The sequence below is a fragment of the Entelurus aequoreus genome, linkage group LG21 (assembly GCF_033978785.1).
Source record: "Entelurus aequoreus isolate RoL-2023_Sb linkage group LG21, RoL_Eaeq_v1.1, whole genome shotgun sequence".
Taxonomy (NCBI): domain Eukaryota; kingdom Metazoa; phylum Chordata; class Actinopteri; order Syngnathiformes; family Syngnathidae; genus Entelurus; species Entelurus aequoreus.
In genome coordinates, this window is record NC_084751.1 from 41,892,552 (window position 1) to 41,906,613 (window position 14,062).

Below are 14,062 nucleotides of genomic sequence, written 5' to 3' on the forward strand. Positions count from 1 at the left end.
GCACGGCGTCGCTGCTCCGCGCCGCGCGATAGTGGGAGTACCCCCTGCGTGGGTCCCTTCGCAGTGCAGCTCCAGCAGTAGTTGGACTTGTGCAGCCAGCAGGCGAGGAGTGCAGCAGCGGAGCGAAGAAACATTCTCTTATTGAGACTATTAAACATCGACCTGGCACTTTTTCAACCGTTTTAAAGGCGACCAGAAGAGGAGCGCGGAGGGCAACGGCGACGTTAACCCGGTCCAGGTGTCCTCGAACCGCCTGCGGAAAACTCCCGAACGTGGTCATCTCAAGCGGGCATGAGCTAACCCACCGGTCCGATATGGAAACCAAACCGTTCTTGTCATTGGGTGAGTTTGAATTATTATCATTATTAGAGTTTTAATCCGCCATTGCGTGTTGTTTTTTTAAACAGGCGGGCGAGCTCAGTCTTATCGCTCTTTCTGACAGCGAGTTGTCAAACACGCCAATCTTAAAACAAAAAAAAAAATTACATTTTTTGTGTCTTAATGTGCCGTGTAGCTTACCGTGGGGTCAAAAAATAATAAATTAAAAACACATGTAGTCGCTCTCCAACGCTGCTCTTTGAGGAGAGGACACTCCGCTTTGAGTGACATCTCACTCGGCTCGTGCGCGCGCTTTTCGCGTGCGCGACTTTCTTTGAAGTTTTCCACACAAATATCGTTTTTTTTTATATCTATGACAAAATTACACACACTTCGGTCAGAGAGTGATCTAGTACTCTGAAAACTAATTAAACGGAGTCAATGAAGAGAGCCTTTATTTATGTTTTTTTTTTATTTAAAAAATGTATTTAATTACATTTTTTTTATTAATCAATCCAACAAAATAATACTATAATAATACAATTCCAATTCCAGAATATCAACAGAGCAATTGAGAGGACACACAAACATGACACAAAACAATCCAAAGGTAGTCAAACAAAAATGAATAATATCTAGGGCTGCAACTAACAACTAATTTGATAATCGATTATTCTGTCGATTATTACTTCGATTAATCGAGTAATAATCGGATAAAAGAGACGAACTACATTTCTATCCTTTCCAGTATTTTGTTGGGGAAAAAAGCATACTGTCACCAGTTTATAAATAAAGGTTTATAAAAAATAAATAATAATAATAAAAAAGGAGCCTCTGCGCATGTGCATAGCATAGATCCAACGAATTGATGTCTAAATTAATCGCCAACTATTTTTATAATAGATTTTAATCGATTTAATCGATTAGTTGTTGCAGCCCTAGTATATCAACAACAGTATCAATATTGATAAGAATTCCAACATAGCAGTGATTAGAAATCCCTCATTGACATTATCATCACAGCCATTTATAAAAAAAAAACAACATTAAAAAAACAACAAAAAAAGCAATAGTGTGACAGTGGCTTACACTTGCATCGCATCTCATAAGCTTGGCAATTGTGTCCAATATTTTTCACAAAGATAAAATAAGTCATATTTTAGGTTCATTTAATAGTTAAAACAAATGTAGACAATGGATCCCATATTCCAATATATGACTCATTGTTATCTAAACTATATCATCTCCATAGCTTGTGTATACCAGTCAGTATGAGTTGGACTATCAACATCCATCCATTTTTTTAGTATTACCCTTTGTGTTATGATGCAAATTGACATTATATTTTGTGTGTCTTAATGTAAGAAAGTAAAAAAAAAACACATGTAGTCGCTCTCCAATGCTGCTCTTTGAGGACATGACACTCCGCTTTGAGTGACATCTCACTCCGCTTTGAGTGACATCTCACTCGGCGTGTGCGCGCGCAACTTTCTTTTAAGTTTTCCACAAATATAGTATTTTCATATCTATGACAACATTACGCACAGTTCTGACTCTGAAGGGAGCCTTTATTGATTTGTTTAGTTCAACCAACATTGAGTTAACTTTTGGGTTAAATAATTCCACGCAAAAGTTGGGTTGGAAAAATTAACCCAAAATGTAGGGTTAAAATAACTCAAATAATGGGCTCGTCCTTTTTTGAACCAGAGGTTGGGTTAAGATTGGGTTATTTTTTTCAACCCGGCATTTTTTAGTGTGCACCTATGAAGTGATAAACATTTCAGGTGACGACCTCTTGAAGCTCATGGAGAGAATGCCAAGAGTGTGCAAAGTAGTAATCACAGCAATTTTGAAGAAACTAGAGTACAAAACATGTTTTCAGTTATTTCACCTTTTTTTGTTAAGTACATAATGTCATGTTTGGTTTTGTTATGTTCTGTTTGGTTAAAACTCCATAGTTTCTGTTTTTTCACTCCCTTGTTTTGTCACCATGGCAACCCATTAGTTTTCACCTGTCATGTGTTCGGACTCACGCACCTGTCACTCATTAGGTCTTTATTATTTAAGCCGGTAGTTGACAGGTAGTCGACCTGGCGACATTATCCCTTCTACTCCAACGATTACGAGTTCCACGCCATAGTTCCATGCTTGACCAAGTAAGTTTTTGTTTATTCGTGTCACAGTGTTTATTTGTTTCATGCCCATAGTTTATGCCTTTGTGGTAGTTTTTTGTGCCTTAGCCAAGTTTGTGTCTTCGCCTTGTGCACGCCTTTTGTTTGCACTTTTATAGTATAATTAAAACATGTATTTACCTTCGCGCCATGTCCGGTCCAGTTGATTTGCACCACGGGAAAACAATCCACGCAGTAATTTGCGTCATCACAAAACTGCATGTGTTCATTCTACAATGTAAATACCGGTAGTCATGAAATTAAAGGAAACACATTGAATGAGAAGGTGTGTCCAAACTTATGGCCTGTACTGTTATATATATATATATATATATATATATATATATATATATATATATATATATATATATATATATGTATGTATATATATATATACGCACATATATATATATATATATATATATATATATATATATATATATATATATATATATATATATATGCGTATATATATATATATATATATATATATATATATATATATATATATATATATATGCGTATATATATATATATATATATATGCGTATATATATATATATATATATATATGCGTATATATATATATATATATATATATATATATATATATATATATATATGCATATATATATATATATATATATATATATATATATATATATATATATATATATATATATATATATATATATATATATATATATATATGTATGTATATATATATATACGCATATATATATATATAAATGCGTATATATAAATGCGTGAGCAAATTGTCCAGCAGTTTAAGAACAACATTTCTCAACGAGCTATTTCAAAGGAATTTAGCACACCTCTGAAACCTAATGAAACTTACTCAATGAAGAGAGCCTTTATTGATTTGTTTATTTACGTAACACCAAAGCGGTTTGTGCACAACGTGCCATAAATGTCGTGTTTTTGCTTTGTTTTTTCCACGTGACTTTGGTTATTGCTAGAATTCCGCTTATCTATTCATGTGGTAATTATCTCATCAAAGTTGTGTGTATGTCATTGAACGTCTTATAAGTGGCATTTAGAAAATAGTTCTGCAACAGAATATTGACTGGTATTAAACAACTTTGTTCTGTGCTCTAATATCACAGGTTCTTTGTGAATAAAATCTTTGATGATCAGAAAGAAACAGTACTTTCATCATACTTTTTGAATTAGGACAGTGTTGAACTGCCAGGAAAATTAGCTTGTGAAAAATATGAATGATCTGTCATGAACATTGAGCTGGGGTGGTATTCAATAAGCTCTGCTTCTTCATACTTCGCCGACATGTTGAATGTTGTAAATGTGATGCTTCTTAATAACTTATTAAAAGCGTTTCATAAACAAATACAGTACAGGCCAAACGTTCTCCTCATTCAATGCGTTTTCTTTATTTTCATGACTATTTACATTGCAGATTGTCACTGAAGGCATCGAAACTATGAATGAACACATGTGGAGTTATGTACTTAATCAAAAAAGGTGAAATAACTGAAAACATGTTTTATATTCTAGTTTCTTCAAAATGCTCTGCTTACTGCTTTGCACACTCTTGGCATTCTCTCGATGAGCTTCAAGCACACACACTAAAAAAAAATACTGGGTTATTTTGATAACCCACATTATGAGTTACGAGTGTATTTTGGAGTTATTTTTATGAAGAGCAATCCATTTTTTGGGGTTATAAGGGAATTATTTTAACTACATTTTCTGGATTTTCAAAATGATGAACACAATGAGTAACACATTTTTGGGTAAAGGGCTTTTTTAATTTATTACAATGTAACTTTTTTCTTGAAGGGAATTTTATTAAGGATTAATCTCATTAAGATGATTTACAATCACACATCTTATGTACATGCAAATATATGAGCATGCTGTATAGGACTACTATGACCATACACGGCAATTCTTGTTAAAAAAAAAAAAAAAAATCACTCATATCCTGCTTTTGAGTATATTTTAATGGAATAAAAATAATATTGATCAGTAGTTGGGAAGGAGTAGGACAAACCCGCAGTAAAATGTCAAATGTTTAACCAACTATTGGGTCAAGGAGCGCTAAATTGCGCAACCCAATAGTTGGGTTGGGAATAACCCAACATTGTTGTGAGCATAGCTCCGCTTTTGGGTTAAATAAATGCAACCCATAAATTGAGATATGCTTACTCAATGTTGGTTGATTCATAACCCAACTGAATAATTCAACGCAAAAGTTGGGTTGAAAAAAATTAACCCAAAATGTGAGTTAAAATAACTCAAATAATGAGCTCGTCCTTTTTTGAACCAGCAGTTGGGTTAAAAATTGGGTTATTTTTTGAACCCAGCATTTTTTAGTGCGCACCTGTGAAGTGAAAACCAATTCAGGTGACTGCCTCTTGAAGCTCATGGAGAGAATGCAGAGAGTATGCAAAGCAGTAATCAGAGCAAAGGGTGGATATTTTGAAGAAACTAAAATATAAAACGTGTTTTCAGTTATTTCACCTTTTTTTGTTAAGTACATACTGTAACTCCACATGTGTTCATTCACAGTTGTGATGCCTTCTGTGACAATCTACAAAGTAAATAGTCATGAAAATAAAGAAAACGCATTGAATGAGAAGGTGTGTCTAAACTTCATACCATATCGACTTCTTACTTTTGTTTAAACGACTCCTTTTTTATTTCCAGGCTAGTCCCACCTGCATGCATTGCATTCTAGATCATTCTAGCTGCATGCTACTGCAAAGTTTGCGAACACGACCTTTGTCTGCTCGTGCAGGCGGTGCATCAGAGCGCTGTTGTAGGCCAAACTTGTTATTTTGTCTGCTGCATTACACTTTGACATGTATCACCAGACGCTTGTGTGCGTCGAGGACAAACTTGACCTTCTTCTGATACAGTTTGTGGACACCGTGTGCCCAAACCCACCTCCAAGTTCATTATTGCAGGTGTCCACATCAATTTTATCTTGAACATTCTGTTTTTCCAACTTGTCTAGCTGTCGTTTACGCTTGTTTAGCATTTATTTAGTTGATATACAGTCGCAATCAAAAGTTTACATACACTTGTAAAAACCATAAAGGCCTACTGAAAGCCACTACTACCGACCACGCAGTCTGATAGTTTATATATCAATGATGAAATCTTAACATTGCAACACATGCCAATACGGCCGGGGTAACTTATAAAGTGCAATTTTAAATTTCCCGCTAAACTTCCGGTTGGAAACGTCTATGTATGATGACGTATGCGCGTGACGTCACGACGGCAACGGAAGTATTCGTACCCAATGTGTCACCATACAAACTGCTCTGTTTTCATCGAACAATTCCACAGTATTCTGGACATCTGTGTTGGTGAATCTTTTGCAATTTGTTTAATGAACAATGAAGACCGCAAAGAAGAAAGTTGTAGGTGGGATCGGTGTATTAGCGGCTGGCTGTAGCAACACAACAAGGAGTACTTACTTGGATAGCAGACGCCTAGCCGATGCTAGCCGCCAACCACACGGATGATTGGGTGAAGTCCTTCGTCGCGCCGTCGATCGCTGGAACGCAGGTGAGCACGGGTGTTGATGAGCAGATAAGGGCTGGCTGGCGTAGGTGGAACGCTAATGTTTTTATCACAGCTCTGTGAGGTCCGGTTGCTAAGTTGCTAAGTTAGCTTCAGCGTCGTTAGCAACAGCATTGTTAAGCTTTGCCAGGCTGAGAATTATTAACCGTGTAGTTACATGTACATGGTTTAATAGTATTGTTGATCTTCTGTCTATCCTTCCATTCAGGGATTTATTTATTTTGTTTCTATCTGCATTTCAGCCAGATGCTATCACGTTAGCTCAGTAAGAAAGAGCTTCGCTGATGTATTGTCGTGGAGATAAAAGTCACTGTGAATGTCCATTTCGCGTTCTCGACTCTCATTTTCAAGAGGATATAGTATCCGAGGTGGTTTGAAATACAAATCCGTGATCCACAATAGAAAAAGGAGAGTGTGTGGAATCCAATGAGACCTTGTACCTAAGTTACGGTCAGAGCAAAAAAAGATACACACTGCACTGCCTCTCTAGTTCTTCACTCTAACGTTCCTCATCCACGAATCTTTCATCCTCGCTCAAATTAATGGGGTAATCGTCGCTTTCTCGTCCGAATCTCTCTCGCTCCATTGTAAACAACGGGGAATTGTGAGGAATCCTTCCTCCTGTGACGTCACGCTACTTCCGGTATAGGCAAGGCTTTTTTTTATCAGCGACTAAAAGTTGCGAACTTTATCGTTGTTCTATACTAAATCCTTTCAGCAAAAATATGGCAATATCGCGAAATGATCAAGTATGACATAGAATGGATCTGCTATCCCCGTTTAAATAAAAAAAAATCATTTCAGTAGGCCTATAATGTCTTGAGTTTCCAAAAATTTCTACAACTCTTATTTTTTTGTGATAGAGTGATTGGAGCACATACTTGTTGGTCACAAAAAAACAGTCATGAAGTTTGCTTCTTTTATGAATTTATTATGTGAGCAAATGTGCTGGGTCAAAAGTATACGTAAAGCAATGTTAATATTTGCTTACATGTCCCTTGGCAAGTTTCACTGCAATAAGGCGCTTTTGGTAGCCATCCACAAGCTTCTGGTTGAATTTTTGACTACTCCTCTTGACAAAATTGGTGCATTTCAGCTAAATTTGTTGGTTTTCTGACAAGGACTTGTTTCTTCAGCATTGTCCACACGTTTAAGTCAGGACTTTTGGGAAGGCGTTTCTAAAACCTTAATTCTAGCCCGATTTAGCCATTCCTTTACCACTTTTGACATGTGTTGGGGGTCATTGTCCTGTTGGAACACCCAACTGCGTTCAAGATCCAACCTCCGGGCTGATGATTTTAGGTTGTCCTGAAGAATTTGGAGGTAATCTTCCTTTTTCATTGGCCCATTTACTCTGTAAATCACCAGTTCCATTGGCAGCAAAACAGGCCCAGAGCATAATACTACACCACCATGCTTGACGGTTGGAGTGGTGTTCCTGGGATTAAAGGCCTCACCTTTTCTCCTCCAAACATATTGCAGGGTATTGTGGCCAAACAGCTCCATTTTTGTTTCATCTGACCACAGAACTTTCCTCCAGAAGGTCTTATCTTTCTCCATGTGATGTCAGGTTTTAGAATGGCCTTCCCAAAGTCCTGACAATGCTGAAGAAACAAGTCCATGTCAGAAAACCAACACATTTAACAGAACTGCACCAATTTTGTCAAGAGGAGTGGTCAAAAATTCAAGCAGAACCTTGTGGATGGCTACCAAAAGCGCCTTATTGCAGTGAAACTTGCCAAGGGACATGTAAGCAAATATTAACATTGCTGTATGTATACTTTTGAACCAGCAGATTTGCTCACATTTTCAGTAGACCCATAATAAATTCATAATAGAAGCAAACTTCATGAATGTTTTTTGTGACCAACAAGTATGTGCTCCAATCACTCTCAGTGTTTCCCATAAACTGCCAAGATACCTGTGGCGGTGGGGGCGTGGCTATGGGCGTGGTCGCCATGACATCATCGAGTAATTTGCATAATTTACTACAATGATATGATTTTCTCTAAAAAGGCTAAAAAATGTATACTTACTCATTAATAATAACAGTTTTGTTTTAAACATCCATCCATCCATCCATCCATTTTACAATATAATTACAACACTTTATGTACATATTTATATACAGATTTGAACAATAAGTTTTATTTATATTTATTAATTGTGGTTCTTACAAAAAATATATCTTATAAAATATAAAAGCTAAAATGTCTCTTAAAGCTCTGCCCCATTAATTAGTGCATACTAAATAATTTAACTTTAGCCTACTACTACAACCATATTATTTACCAGCAACATAAAGTGAAACAGAGGCAGAGGTGTCCTGCCACAGTCAGTAACAAAGACAGTAGTGGTCAAATACAAATAATGCAACAAGAGAAGTATCCTACACTTCTCTTTTGGAAAGTAAATCTGGACAGCCTATATGGGCATCTACATCAACTATATGATTTTCCTGAGAAGCTGGACAGGACACAACAAAAAATAAAAAAATAAAAATAAAATAATAATAATAATAATTTTTCATTTGTGGCGGACGTAATTCTTTCGTGGCGGGCCGCCACAAATAAATGAATGTGTGGGAAACACTGACTCTATCACAAAAAAATAATAGTTAGTTGGAAACTCAAAACAGCCATGACATTATGTTCTTTACAAGTGTATGTCAACTTTTGATCACGATATATACTATAATTATTAAAGTGCAGTGGAACACTTTTCCACTGGAGATGGATTTCATGTTGTCCCTGGAGCTGCAACACATGCCGCCTCAGCAGCTTCTTCCTATGGCGCTAATCTGCCGCTCCTTAAATCGCCATTTCTATTTAAACTTGCTCCATTAAAAGATCCACTCAGTAGGTCTGATTGTTAATTGGCCACTTCAAGGACGCCGCTATCTTCTAAGTCCTTGAGCGTATTGATTAGTCGCTCATTTAGTCTGATTATCTGTCACACAGCATTAGGGATTCCGACCCACAACTCTTTGAAATGTCAGTTTTACAGCTATGGATCAGTTGTTGGCGTAATAGCGACATCTACCCAGAGCTATTTGTGCGATACGTTTGTATGTATGTCGATTATCTGCTTCTCCATGTGCCATACATATTTGACTTTAAGCTGTAAAGCAGGAACAAATGACATTTATAGGAGAGTGTGTCCTTTTTTAGAATCAGAATCAGAAATACTTTATTAATCCCCGAGGGGAAATTGAGATTTTCAGCACAATCCCAATCAACAGCAGGCAAACGATATCTGCCGACTTCCGGAAAAAAGTGGGAAACCGGTAAACGTAAACATATCTAATTGTTGATATAAATAGTCATATATTAAAAACGGACGGATGGGGTTGAGGTGGGCGGGGTTGGGGGTGGACGGGGTTTGGTGGTAGCGGGGGTTTATATTGTAGCGTCCCGGAAGAGTTAGTGCTGCAAGGGGTTCTGGGTATTTGTTCTGCTGTGTTTACGTTGTGTTACGGTGCGGATGTTCTCCCGAAATGTGTTTGTCATTCTTGTTTGGTGTGGGTTCACAGTGTGGCGCATATTTGTAACAGTGTTAAAGTTGTTTATACGGTCACCCTCAGTGTGACCTGTATGGCTGTTGATCAAGTATGCCTTGCATTCACTTGTGTGTGTGTAATAGCCGCGTATATTATGTAACTGGGCCGGCACGCTGTTTGTATGGAGGAAAAGCGGACGTGACGACAGGTTGTAGAGGACGCTAAAGGCAGTGCCTTTAAGGCACGCCCCCAATATTGTTGTCCGGGTGGAAATCGGGAGAAATTCGGGAGAATGGTTGCCCCGGGAGATTTTCGGGAGGGGCTCTAAAATTCGGGAGGATTCCGGGAAAATCGGGAGGGTTGGCAAGTATGGTTTACACTGCAAGTAAAATGTGTTTTTTATCAGACTCCAGTGTAGACACGCACAGGCCCCAATGTGGCCCCAATGTGGCCCCAATTTGGCCCCTACGTCACTTGCATGCGCACTTCGATAAAGTGAAAACAAAGGAAGTTGACCGGGAGGAAGCCGCTACTAATACCAAACAAATAAAAGTCGCAACACCTTAAAAATGAGTGTTTTTTATTAGGAAGTAAATGAAAGTAATATACTGTATGAATAGATGTATAATGTGTATTTTATTTTGGAGGGTTGTAATCTTTTTATTAGAGAGGTCCGATAATGGCTTTTTTGCCAATATCCGATATTCCGATATTGTCCAACTCTTAATTACCGATTCCGATATCAACCGATACCGATATATAGAGTCGTGGAATTAACACATTATTATGCCTAATTTTGTTGTGATGCCCCGCTGGATGCATTAAACAATGTAACAAGGTTTTCCAAAATAAATCAACTCAAGTTATGGAAAAAAATGCCCACATGGCACTGCCATATTTATTATTGAAGTCACAAAGTGCATTATTTTTTTTAACATGCCTCAAAACAGCAGCTTGGAATTTGGGACATGCTCACCCTGAGAGAGCATGAGGAGGTTGAGGTGGGCGGGGTTGGGGGGGGTGTGTATTGTAGCGTCCCGGAAGAGTTATTGCTGCAAGGGGTTCTGGGTATTTGTTCTGTTGTGTTACGGTGCGGATGTTCTCCCGAAATGTGTTTGTCATTCTTGTTTGGTGTGGGTTCACAGTGTGGCGCATATTTGTAACAGTCGGCCACCCTCAGTGTGACCTGTATGGCTGTTGACCAAGTATGCATTCATTCCCTTGTGTGTGTGAAAAGCCGTAGATATTATGTGATTGGACCGGCGCGCAAAGGCAGTGCCTTTAAGGTTTATTGGCGCTCTGTACTTCTCCCTACGTCCGTGTACACGGCGTTTTAAAAAGTCGTAAATTTTACTTTTTGAAACCGATACCGATAACTTTGAAACTGATACCGATAATTTCCGATGTTACATTTTAAAGCATTTATCAGCCGATAATATCGGCAGTCCGATATTATCGGACATCTCTACTTTTTATGGCTGCTAAGTAGAGGAGAAACGGACATCACCGTGGATCTACGGGAGCTTTATTTTTTCAACTCACATGTACTCATTTCCGGTCTTTCAGCAGTCACTATTTTTTCGCAATCAAAATATATATTCATAGCCTATTATTTGCGCACTATTGACAAGTGATGCGTCAATAATTCAGTCGTCTTAAATAAAAACCAAAACCGGATGTTGTGATTAAATATTCACTCGATGAAAAAAATCACATTCAGGTCGCATTGCGTTGAGACTGCATTTGAAAAGATCGTATTCCAGTCGGATTCAGGACTACCTCCTGATGTGGCCTGAATCTGATGCCAAAAGATCAGATTTTGAAGCACTTTGGAGTGTTTAGACTGGCAAAAAAAAATCAGATCTGTGTCACTTGAGGGCAAAAAAAAACCCAGATTTGGTGTGCAGTGTAAACGGGGCCTCCTATCATGGATCCACTCTTATTATTGTTTGTTTGACGGCACCGTGAGGAGTATTTAACATAAAACGGCTGCCCACACTTTTTTTGCAGGCGAGCTACTTTTCAATTGACCAAGTCGAGGGGATCTACCTCATTCGTATATATAATTTATTTTTGTTCATTTATGAAAGAGACGTTTTTGTTAACAAGTTAAAGGTGTTTAATGATAATACAAGCATTTTTAACACATACTGTAGATTCCTTTCTAAGTTGGTGTATTACCTGATTCTGATGACTTGCATTGATTGGAATCAGACAGTAGTGATGATAACGTCCACATTTTCAAATGGAGGAGAAAAAAAAGTCCTCCTTTCTGTCCAATACCACATGGAAGTGGTTGGTTTTTGCCATCTCATTTGTCCAGCTTCCATACTCGTTTTTATACACTTTACAAGAAATACATTGGCGGCAAACTCCGTAGCTTGCCAGTTTTGACAACAGGTACGGCGCGAGAGTCTGTTGAAATACAAAGTGTTTCTCGCCTTCCTGTCGGTCATTTTTTCTTAATAATGAGCTGGCAGCAGCCAGCATCATCTCACAAGACCCTCGTTTCCGTTAAATGTCAATCAAGTGACGAAAATGACGTCTTGGTGAAGATTGATGATCGCTAACTTTAAGGTCTGTTTTTTAAATGCCCCGCTGGCGATGGACTGACACACCCTCCGCCATCGACCGGTAGCTCGCGATCGACGTAATGAGCACCCCTGGTCTACGTAGTGCACTGTTTTTCAACCTTTTCTAAGGCAGGGCACATTTTTTTCATTGAAAAAATCTCGAGGCACACCACCAGCAGAAAACATTAACAAATTAAACTCTGCAGCCGATATTGACAGTAAAAAGTCGTTCTCGCAATTGTTGGATAGGAATTTAAACCATAAGTATCACCAACACTGTTTACATTGTACACCAATGATTGTAGGACTGTGCACCCTAACAATTATATGGTGAACAGTGTTTCCCATAAACTGCCAAGAAACCTGTGGCGGTGGGGGCGTAGTTATGGGCGTGGTCACCATGACATCATCGAGTAATTTGCATAATTTACTACAATGATATGATTTTCTCTAAAAAGGCTCAAAAAATGTATACTTACTAATTAATAATAACAGTTTTGTTTTAAACGTCCATCCATCCATCCATTTTACAACACTTTATGTACATATTTATATACAGATTTGAACAATAAATTATTCACTGAAATGTATTAATTAGTTGTGGTTCTTACAAAAAATATATCTTATGAAATATAAAAGCTAAAATGTCTCTTAAAGCTCTGCCCCTTTAATTAGTGCATACTAAATAATTTAACTTTAGCCTACTACCACAACCATATTATTTACCAGCAACATAAAGTGAAACAGAGGCAGATGTGTCCTGCCACAGTCAGTAACAAATAAACAGAAAACAGTAGTGGTCAAATACAAATAAGGCAACAAGAGAAGTATCCTACACTTCTCTTTTGTAAAGTAAATCTGAACAGCCTATATGGGCATCTACATCAACTATATGATTTGCCTGAGAAGCTGGACAGGACAAAAAAAAAAAGTTTATTTTTATTTTTATTTTTTTATTTGTGGTGGACGTAATTCTTTCTTGGCGGGCCGCCACAAATAAATGAATGTGTGGGAAACACTGGTGAAATTTGCAGACGATACCGTGCCCCTAAGCGTTCTACACAAGGATACAGACCCCTCTGTGTACCAAGACGAGATAGACCTATTTGTTAGGTGGTGTGATACCAACCATCTTATTCTAAATGTGACCAAGACACAGGAAATGGTTTTGGATCCGAGGAAAGTGACTGACCATGAGCCAGTGGTCATCAAAAATCAGGAAATCACCCAGGTATCCTCATATAAATATTTAGGGGTTCATATTGATAATCTTCTCTGCTATAAGACACATATTGACAAACTGTGCAATAGACTGCAACAGAGGCTATATTTTTTGCGAAGATTAAGATTGTACGGCGTAAGCAGCCACATCATGATAATTTTCTACCGTGCCATTGTAGAGAGCATCATTAGATACGGGATCACCTCATGGTTTGGCAACCTAACCGTTAAGCTAAAAAGCAAACTGTGCCGGCATGCATAAAACGGCAATGAAAATCGTAGGGAGGAAGGAATATGAGCCTATACAGAGCATCTATGAGCAGGCAGTTAGGAAAAAAGCTAAGAAAATTATTTCCAACTCACAACACCCAGAAAATTATTTCCAACTCACAACACCCACTCTTCCCTGAATATGGAACCCTGCCATCAGGGAGAAGACTCCGGGTCCCACTATGCAAATCTACCCGCCTTAAATTATCATTTGTCCCAGCCTCCATTAAGCTGACCAACAATGTGCAATAGAATGTTAATACGTAGGTTAGCACTTTTTTAGCACATAGCACTTTAGCACAGAGCACTTTAGCACATAGCACTTTATCCATGAGCTCTAGTGCAATGCACACTGGTACTTTATCTTTATCTCCATACTGTAGATGTTATGCCTACATCAAAGTGCCACCTATGTCTACCAAGCTCCATGTTCTGAT

General features: G+C 37.9%; 1 protein-coding gene across 2 annotated transcripts in view; it reads left to right on the forward strand.

Annotated features, from left to right (window-relative positions):
* Positions 1-306: 306 nt before the first annotated feature.
* The window catches only part of LOC133638753 (retinoic acid receptor RXR-alpha-A), a 324,888-nt gene continuing 311,132 nt past the window's right edge, over positions 307-14,062 (forward strand). For both annotated transcript variants that reach the window (XM_062031679.1, XM_062031680.1), the window contains exon 1: positions 307-342. The gene's annotated coding sequence lies outside the window, so the exon portion shown is untranslated. The remainder of the gene's footprint in view (positions 343-14,062) is intronic.